The following is a 10,138-nucleotide window of genomic DNA, read 5'->3' on the forward strand; positions in this document are numbered from 1 at the left end:
GAAGCTGTTAGAATCCCTTTCTTTCCAAGGGTCCCGTGGGCATGGACCACATGTAGCGTTAAATAGCTGTCAGTGTACAATTAAGGCTTTTCCTGCGCCATTCGAGGGCTCGTAGGGCACACTCTGCTGTTTGGGCGGACCAATTTGGGTTTATTTAAATTGTAGATTCCTTATCTTAATTACTACTGCGCTCCGGATATTCGTTTACCATCTACACGTAACTAGATCCATCTACATATCCCTCTTATCAGGGTTAGGCCAGGGTCTGTCTGAGAGGTCTGGGCGTGGTTTTTTTTTGTTGCAAGACCTCAATACAATCATGTGTGGTTGGAATCACTGGTCCCGAGGGTCAGCAACAAGGTTTGCAGGATTAGGGAGCTGACAGGTCGGACAAGTCAATTTAGGAGCTACAAGAAGTCCTACGTCAGTAGGCGGAAGCCGGCTGGGATTTAATGCTGTATCTTACCGCCCCTGTTTCCTAATTTGAGGTACTCCATGTGGGACGACAACCTCAGTGTCTCCATCCAGGGTTAATTTTTCCGTTTCTTTGGAACTAGAGGGCGTGCAGCAAACAGCGCGGCAACAGCCGGCCATTCCCTGGCGACGGGATCCAACACCTTTTGAATACTAGCAATAGGCGCCAGGTTGGTCCTGATCGTTGGCATTAGGGGTCCAGTTGCCCCCCTTTCCTTCATGGACTACAGGGTAAATGGCTTTCGTGGATCCGGGAGAGCTAAGGCAGGTGGCTGAATTAATGCCGCTTTAAGCTCTCGAAATGCTTTCTCCATCTCCCGAGTCCATGTCCAATGCAGCAGGCCTTCCTTGGTTAATGATTCATATAAGGGTTTGGCTTTTCCTCCATAATCAGGGATCCAGAGCCGACAAAATCCAGTGAGGCCCAAGAAAGCCCTAAGTTCGCGTGGGTTTCGTGGTTGGGGACTCTCGAGTATAGCCCGAATTCGTTCTTTACCTAAGCTACGACTTCCCTGCGTCAGCTGATACCCAAGAAAGGTAACCTGCTGTTTAACCAATTGGATCTTGTCTTTGGAAACTTTATACCCTAGTCTGCCGAGGTAATTAAGGAGCCCCACAGTTTGCTTCTTGCAGGCTGCCTCTGTTTCAGTACTTAAAAGTAAATCGTCACAGTACTGAACGATGTTGCATGAGGGGTGGTTAGCTAAGAATGGGGCAAGGTCTCTCTTTAGCTGGCTGCCAAAAATCTCAGGGGCACAGGTCAGTCCCTGTGGAATAACAGTCCACAGATACTGAGCCTTATAGTGCGCGTCCGGATCTTCCCATTCAAAAGCAAACAGCTGCTGAGATTCAGGGTCAAGGGGTATGGAGAAGAAGGCATCTTTCAAATCTATCACCGAAAACCAACCATGATTCTCAGGAACCTGACCCAGAATAGTATGGGGGTTTGGGACAACTGGATAGGGGGCCTCTACGAGTTTGTTGACTTGTCTTAGGTCTTGTACTAAATGGTACTGTCCATTAGGTTTGGGTATCCCTATTATCGGAGTATTGTACGGGGACGTACCTTCCCTGAGCCAGCCGCACCGTAGAAACTTGAGAATTACGGGTTTTAGCCCGATTTGTGTTGCTAATTTTAGAGGGTATTGTCGAACGCGCACCGGGCTGCTTCCTTCTTTCAGCTTAATTCGTACTGGGGCAGCATTCCGAGCTCGTGCAACGCCCCCTGTCTCTGCCCAAACCATGGGGTCAACCCTTAGCATTACATCCTCTTTTATATCCTGGCAGGCGATATAAAAAGTTTCAGCACTCATTAGAGCCATTATATAGTGAGAGGCCTGTTGTTTAGGTAGCCGTACTTCAATATTCCCATTGCGGAATGAGATCTCCGCCTGCAATTTGGTGAGGATATCTCGTCCCAGCAATGCAATGGGGCACGAGGGGTGACAAACAAACTGGTGGGAGATCTGATGGTCTCCCACTTCGACTAAAAGGGGGAGGGTTTTTGCTAATACCACGTTTTGTCCTTCAATCCCTTGGACAATAGTGTGTCCCGGGGCTCTGTCTGGTGGTGCTGTCTTAAGGGGGAGTAAACTCAGGGCAGCCCCAGTATCGATCAAGGCTTCAATTCGGCGGTCCCCTACCTTAATTTGTACCATGGGATCCAGTCTAGCAGCTTGAGCTGCTAAGAGGGGCCGGTGGGTCCCTCGGCCTCCTCAATGGGGAGACTTGTTGTCCGATCCCCCTGTATTATAGAGAATTGGGGGTGGTATGGTCTCAGTCCTATGTCCCTGTCTTATAACGCTCCTGTTGGGACACTCATTCTTCCAATGTCCTTCCTGTCTGCAGAGGGCGCACTGGTTTCGCCCTAAACGGGGACCCCTCGTCTTCCCTCTGTCCTCTGTATATACACACTCACTCAGTCTCCCCTGCTTTTCATTCTCTTTGTTTCCCGCTCTTAAAGCCGTTGCAAGGGCCCGCGCTCCCTTTTTCCGGTCCTCCTCATCTCGTCTATCATACACCTTTAAAGCAATTTCCAACAGTTCCTCTATATTCTTTCCTGATGCACCCTCCACCTTTTGCAATTTCCTTCTAATATCATCGTAGGATTGGCCGATGAAGAGAGGGATTAATACTCGTTTCCCATTCTGATCCCCCGGGTCTAAATCAGTGCACCTTCTACAGGTTTCACACAGACGCTCATAAAAGGCTGCTGGATTTTCCTTCCTCTCTTGCCTTATATTGTATAATTTGGCCCAGTTAGGGGTTTTTCGAATACAACGCTTCATACCCTGCACTGCAGCAGTGGCATAGCGCTGATGGTCCGGAATCCCCGCTTTGTTATGCGCCCACTCCAGGTCCTGCTCGGGCAATACCGCAGATACTGGAAGATGTGCATATGTCTGTGCTACCCACTCACGGGCTTTTGACAAAACCATGCGTCTTTCATCAGCTGTTAATAAAACATTCAAAGCAACTTGCATATCTCCCCATGTTGGGTTATGCGCTGTTATTAGCATTTCAAAAATTGCTGCCAGGGGGGCTGGGTCTTCAGAAAAGGAGGGGTTCTGCTGTTTCCAGTTATACAAATCACTTGTTGTGAACGGAACATAAATCACAGTACGTTCGCCTTCCTGCCCTATCGTTTCGCATAGGGGCCTCTCATGCTGTGTGCTATCCTGGGTGCCCTCAAGGCGGCCCCTTATGCATCGATAGACGCCATCATCGTCTTCCGTTGGAGGGCCAGGTTGGGCCTGGATCGATGTCTCATGTGGGCTTGCCTCTTTTATCGTTACGGGCGGAGGGCCGACTTCACCTCTCATTACCTTATCTAGGTCCCTCAGGCTGGGGTACAGCGGAGGGGCCAGGGGAGGGGGAAGCACATAGTCTGGGGTTTGTGGGATTACAGGAGGTGGGCATGGCTTTTTAACAGGGGTACTGGGTTTCTTAATTGGGACACGGGCCATCAGCACTTGGATGGTTTTTTGTCTGCACGTTTGTAACCACGGAGGGGAATTTGCCACCAGATCCTGCCAGATATCAATATACGGATACTGATCCCAATGTCCGTCTCGGGTCACAATGCCATGCACTGCTTGTACGATATCTAACTTCAGTGTACCCCCATCTGGCCAGCCTACTCCAAACGTTGGCCATTCAATTGTACAGAATTTTATAAGGTCGTCCTTATTTAACACTACACCATAGTCTGCCTGGCGTCTAAACGCCTTCCAGTTATTTAACATACAACCCAGGGGTGTCCCTGCATAAAAACTTTGAGTGGACCCCATATTGTAGTATACTCCTAAACACACACACGCAAATTTATCTTATGCAAGAAGAAGGAAGCTTCAGACCGTCGGCTGACCCCCCTTTCAATCAAGATATCCTGGTCATCGGGTTTCCCCTTGCAGGAGTCTTGGGGCGGCTGGAGTCAGCCTAAGCCTTCACTCTTTCCTCACCAGTCAAACAAAACCTTATTATAAATTCAGTCTTTGATATATACTAAAAAGGAGGTAGGCAAGCATTCCTGTTAGCAAAATAAAGCTAAACAAGAGATGAGCCCATAAACTAATAGAATCCCAATTAATATGCATATCAATTATAATCTGGATCCATATGACACTACAACACATAACATTTACAGACTCACAAGTTTACAACCATGTTACTATCCATATACCTTCCTGTATACAGGCTGCCTACCAATTCCGTTATCCAACCCACACTTCGGGGGCGTTACCCCTCAAACCCTAGAGGTAAAGGCCCTTACCGCCCGGAGTGGCCGCGTCCGGCTCTGGGGACTCGGAAACAAGTGAACTCAATGCCTCTGTGTCCTGTGGGACCTTCTCTAAAGAGGACACCGCCGCCCCGGTATGCCGAGGTGGTCCGAGAGCACGAGCCGCACAATCAGCCCGAGGTGGCCACTTCTCTCAGTACCAGCTCACTAGCCCCCGGTAGCGCGAGCGCCCTCTACAGGGAGGGTCCCGGCGGAGTCTCCAGTTTGTTAGCCAAATGGGCTCATTCTCCCCGGAGCTAGTCAATTACTCCAAGGAGGCACAGAGATCAAGACAGAGTTTATACAGACCTTTATTAGATGACCAGCTGGACGGGTGCCCTCCCCGACTAATGCCAGAGGAGTGACACCCCGAGGCACAGCAGTTAGTACCTATATATACCATTATTTACGTCATATCAGACCACACTGACACAGCATATTTTCCAGGGGTTTGCAGACGTGGGGTACATAGGTATATTTGCCTGTACATAGGTCTATTTGCCTGTTGATACACTTTAAACATTCCACATTGTTCTTTTTGACCAAAGTACTGAGCAATATTTGACATAGGTTATGAAAGCAGGTCATAGAATCATTTCACAAGCACAGCATGAATTATTTTATCTATCACTAAGAGCTGAAATCACTGAAAGAACTGAATTCCACAGAGTGCTGTGTTAAGTAGTGGGGGAGCCTGAAGAACTATTGCTAAGCAGCTGGCAGAGTGGAGCACTTTGCAGCATGTTGGAGCAGCCCATGGAACAGTGAGCAGAGTGAAGAGGTTTGCAGGGACAGCTGGAGGAGCAGCATAGCTGGTGTGGTGGAGCTGGTCGTGGTGAAGGCTGCAGCAGAACTCCACAGAGAGGCAGAGCAGTTGGCCCTGGCCGCCCCTTATACGCCTTGTGGACTCCCGCCCCATTTCCAACCCAGCCGGGGGGGGGCAGTAAAACTCTTCTGGGGTGGCACTGACCAGAGACTTTTGGGTTGTTGGACTTTGGGGTGATTGGACTTAAGACCCTAAGGGGAAAAGGACATTGCCAAACGTACCTGGGGGTGAGTTTTTTTTGTTTGTTTGTAGTTTGTGTTATAATCCTGTTTGTGGTGTTTCTCCAGGGGATGCCGCATTGTTTTCTTCCTTTATTAAAAAGATTTTGCTACACTCAGACTCAGTGCTTGCGAGAGGGGAAGTATTGCCTCCTAGAGGAGCTCAGAGGGGTGTGGTATGTAAGTGTCCCAGGTCACTGGTGGGGGCTCGAGCCAGTATGCATTGTGTTATTGAAACGGAGCCCCTGGATACTGAACCCGGCCCTTGTTGCTGCCAATTCAGAGGGGCAGAAGGGTTACATAGAAAAGAATTTAGAAATGTGATGGGAATTATATGGTTTGTTACAATTTACCACTAGTTCTGTATTTTTTAAGAATGCAGATCGTAAGCCTAGATTGTTAATAATATTAATGTTGTATTTCCACAGAGCATGACTTGAGGTCAAATTTAGTTCAAAACTTAGCATTTTAAAACAGATACTTCCTAGTGATAGGGGAACTTTTGCTCTTTAGCAGCACTGAAATCAATATACAAGTTCTGAAGACATTTTTAGATGTGAATTTGCTGCTGGAGCCACTTTCTAATAGCAGGCGCATGCTGCTATGAAATAGTTTGCATTTCATAACCCAAGATTTACAGGCTCCATATCATTGCAGCCTATAAAAAGGGGTTGAGTTGTTATGCAACTGTTAAGAGCTGACTGTGGAAGGTAATAGAATATGATCACTTTTTGGAATAAACTACAGAAACTATTGAAATAAACATCCCTGTACTTTCCATTGAATGTATTCATTATGTATTACTTATAAGTGAATGTTTGCACAATCTAGGGTGCTTATAATGTATTCCCAGGATTGTTGTTATATACCAGGGGTGGGAAAACATCTTGGCCCTAGGGCCACATTGGGTACAGGAATTGGGCAGACCAGGTAGGGAAGGCTGGGAGAGGCTCTGCCTCCCCAAACAGCAAGGCGTAGCCTGGCCCCCTCCTCCTATCCAGCCCCCCCGGAACTCCCACCCCCATCCAATCCCTCCTGCTGCCCACTCCTGACTGCCCCCCGGAACATCCACATCCTATCCAAACACCCCTGCTCTCTGCCTCCAAACATCCCTCTGGGACGCCCGTCCCCTATCCAATCCCTCCTGCTTCCCACCCCCTGATCACCTCCAGGACTCCGCCCCTATCCAACCTCCCCTGCGCCCCGTCCCCTGGAGCCCCCTATCTAACCCTCCCTGCTATCCCTGCCCCACATTACCTGTGCGGTGGGAGAAAGGGGGGCTCAGTCCTTTCCCTGTGCATTTCCCCTGCTCATTTGGATGCTTTCCCTTGGCAGTTGGGCAGGGCTTGCTCCCTGTCTGGACTTGGCTGCTGGGGACAGGGGCCAAGCATGCTGGGGTGAAGGGGGGCCCTGGCTTGCTCTGCCCCTGCCCCCTGAGGCAAGGCCCAGGTCCCTTGATCACCCCCCGCCCCCTCTGCTCCTTGCCTCCCCCGCTCCCCGGAACTCCCCCTGCTGCCTGCACCCTGACCATGCCACCCTGGAGCACCAGGTCTAGTGGCGCTATAGCCGTGCCGCCTGGCTGGAGCTGCAGCCACACTGCCCAGGCGCTGGGGGAACTGTGACTATGAGGGAGGCAGGGAAGGGAGGGGAGCAGAAGGGGAGGGGCCAGGGGCTAGCCTCTGCCCCACTCGCCGCGCTGCCGAGGAGTTGGGCTGGCTCTTCTGCAAGCCTGTTCTGACGCCACTCCCTGGCAGGAGCTTGGGGGCCAGAGGAAAGGGTCCTGCAGGTGTGGTTTGCCCCCTGCTGTTATATACTATAGCATTTGTGCTGTTTGATGTATGGATACTGGTTATCAATAACTCACAGTTATGGGGTTTTAAAATATGTCATTAAAACTTTGTGTTTTTATGGTATCTAGCACAATGGGGCCTTGATCTTGGTTAATCCCTAAACACTATCATAATAAACTTGATTATTAATAATAATTATTCACAGCTATTTTCATTGTTCTTTTTCTAAGATACAGCCACCTCCCCCATAATAAAAACATTAAAAATTAAAGTAATAATAATCATTCACTCAGCATGTATAGACTTTGAAGGCAAATGAGCGACCAGGTCCCAAGCAGTTATTCCCTTGCTGTTACTCCTTTAAAAATTAATTTCCGCTTTACCTAAAGGAAAATTCTTAAAATATTAACTATTATCTCAATAAAAGGAGCTAAGCTGCAATAAAGAAAGCAGAGGCTTTTATGCAACCCAGACACACAGAGGGTGATAGCAGATTCAGGGTTGCAACATTCCAACTGCAAATTAGAACTTGTAATGTCAGTTTTTAACATTTAAAATCCAACTTGGTAGTGGCCACAGAAAGTGGCCACAGAGTATTTATAACCAACAGGATATTTCTGTTTCATAATATATTTTGCTTGTCCATCTATTTCTCTGCCCTTTTGTGTTGATTCCCAACCTCTCAGCCTTGAAAACATGTTAAAGAAATAGAACTTAATTTTAACTGAGCTGAGCTGGCTGCTGGCAGGCTGCAAAGGCCAAACCCTTGGCCACATTTTAAGACAAAATAACTCAGCTGAGAGCTATAAACACTCACAATTTAACTTTTAGAATAAATGAATGATAGGTTTTAAGAAAATAATTCCCAAAGTCGCTATAATAGGTAAATGCCATCAAAATATGCAGTCAGGAGTAGCCAGTTTGTATTTGCAGAGCAAAAATGAGTAATTTGCTTGGTAGTTCTGAAAGGGTAAGGCCTGGAAGAAAAGAGGCCTAAAAATAGATGAGAAAAAGCAGTGGGGTGCAACATTGGACAAGAGATCAGAGGAGAATATTTGCCTCAGAAACAGGAAAACTCTGAGCAATGCCATGAGCTTGCAAATACCCTGCATATGCTTAACATTATACACTGTGAAAAAGATCCCTTTGACGTCAATGGGACAACATGAAGTGCATAATGTTGAGCATGTGTGTAAATCTTTGCAAATTCATGGGGGGACTTTGCTGATATCACAGTTCACATGAGCTCTGCTCTTGTTTATGGTACACCTTGATAGGTGTAATGAAAGTTGGAATCTGCTGAAGGTTCTGACGATGCCCTGATCCTGTGAAGACCCACTGAACTACTCACGTGAATAAAGGGACTCGCAAATGTAAGTCTTTGCAGGACAAAGTTTAAATGGTTATTAGGGTCTGATCCACCTCCTACTGAAATCAGTGGAAAGTCTCCCATAGACTTCAATGGCCATTGTATCAAACCGCCACTGCATAAACTGAGCTGCTGCCAGTACTTAGAAAAGATGTAAGAAAAATACTTCACAAAAGCATGATTCAATATTCCCTACACAACCAAAGCACATGGGTATATGGTATAATTGTGCGCCTTTTGTGTTATTACTCACTATACTTACACTAGCCTAATAGTGTAGCTAATGCACCAGCCTCTGATATGTTACAATGGCTGCAATAGCCTTCATTTTACATGTGTATTCACAATCCACATGCCCAGCAATATAAATCTATAGAATACACAGACACGTTTACTTACACAATGTGGGATGGTAAGGTGTGGTGCATTGTAAAGTTTTTATAGGCATCGGTCTGAGATGACTGCATTACAAGAGGCAGAGGCACAAATGAGTAGGGCAGGTCATCACAAACAAGTGCCAATAAAATCTTCAAGGCACACCACAGCATTCCATAACTGTACAGAGCTCACTGCAGCCTCAGGCCCTTCATGACCAACCTGATTTTACAGATGGAGGCATTGGAGAAACAGGACTAATACAATTTGAAACTCTCTAGATGTTTTTTGTAAATTAGGTTATGTATTAAAAATAAGGTGAGAAAACTGCTGGGAAATTTTTTCCCCAACCAACACTCTCTCCTGGTTGATGCCTTGCTCTTCCTGTGCATCCTTTTGCTTTGCTTTTCTCTCTTCCCCCATCAAGAAATACTAACTCCACCCACATCACAGGTGACAAACAGAACTGGAGTGAGGAAGCAGGGAGTGACTTAGTGCTCATTCCTTGGCTAGCTGGCAGGATTTAATGACCTGTGTGAAGCCTCTTTCCCAACTATGAAACACTCCTAAAGCTTGATCCATATTATCTTAGACAAGGAAAATAATTTATTTTTGTTGTGGATCCTTGCATTTTGCTGTGTGAAATGTGCTAACTGGACAGGAGTATTAGAAGCAGGTCTGTTGGAGTTATAGTGGACAAGTGGAGGTTAGAAGCCCCCAAGTGCACAATAAGCTGAATTTTTGTCTGTGATTTGTAGTGTATTCCATGGGTACAGAAATATACAGTTGCCTTTTATGTGATGGTAATCATGCAACATGCATTATATAGCACCTTCCATCCAAGGATCTCAGCACACTTCACAAACTGTGGTTAATTTTGCCTCACAGTCCAGTGTCATAGAGGTAAATATTATTATCCCCATTTTACAAATGAAGTAACTGAGAGACAGTGATGTTGAGTGACTTGCCCATGTCACACAGCATATCTGTTGCAGACAGAATACAGCCTAGGTTTTCTTGATTTAGTCTTGTACTTACCACAAGACTATCTTTCCTTCCTGGTTATGTGGTATAACCATGCTCTAGAAATGTACAAACTGATATTTACTTTTATTCTTTATAATAATCACAGTTACATAGCATCTTTCATCTGAGGATTTCAACATGCTTAACAAACATTAATTAAGCTTCACAACCCAGTCTCACCCCAGTAAACCATCTGCAGAGATGCAAAATATTTCTAAATAGAATTGGGCAAAATGAGACCCACAAGGGCGGGAAGCTGTTTGCCCAAATGTACATAGTGAG

This window comes from Chelonoidis abingdonii, chromosome 4 (assembly GCF_003597395.2).
Source record: "Chelonoidis abingdonii isolate Lonesome George chromosome 4, CheloAbing_2.0, whole genome shotgun sequence".
Taxonomy (NCBI): Eukaryota; Metazoa; Chordata; order Testudines; family Testudinidae; genus Chelonoidis; species Chelonoidis abingdonii.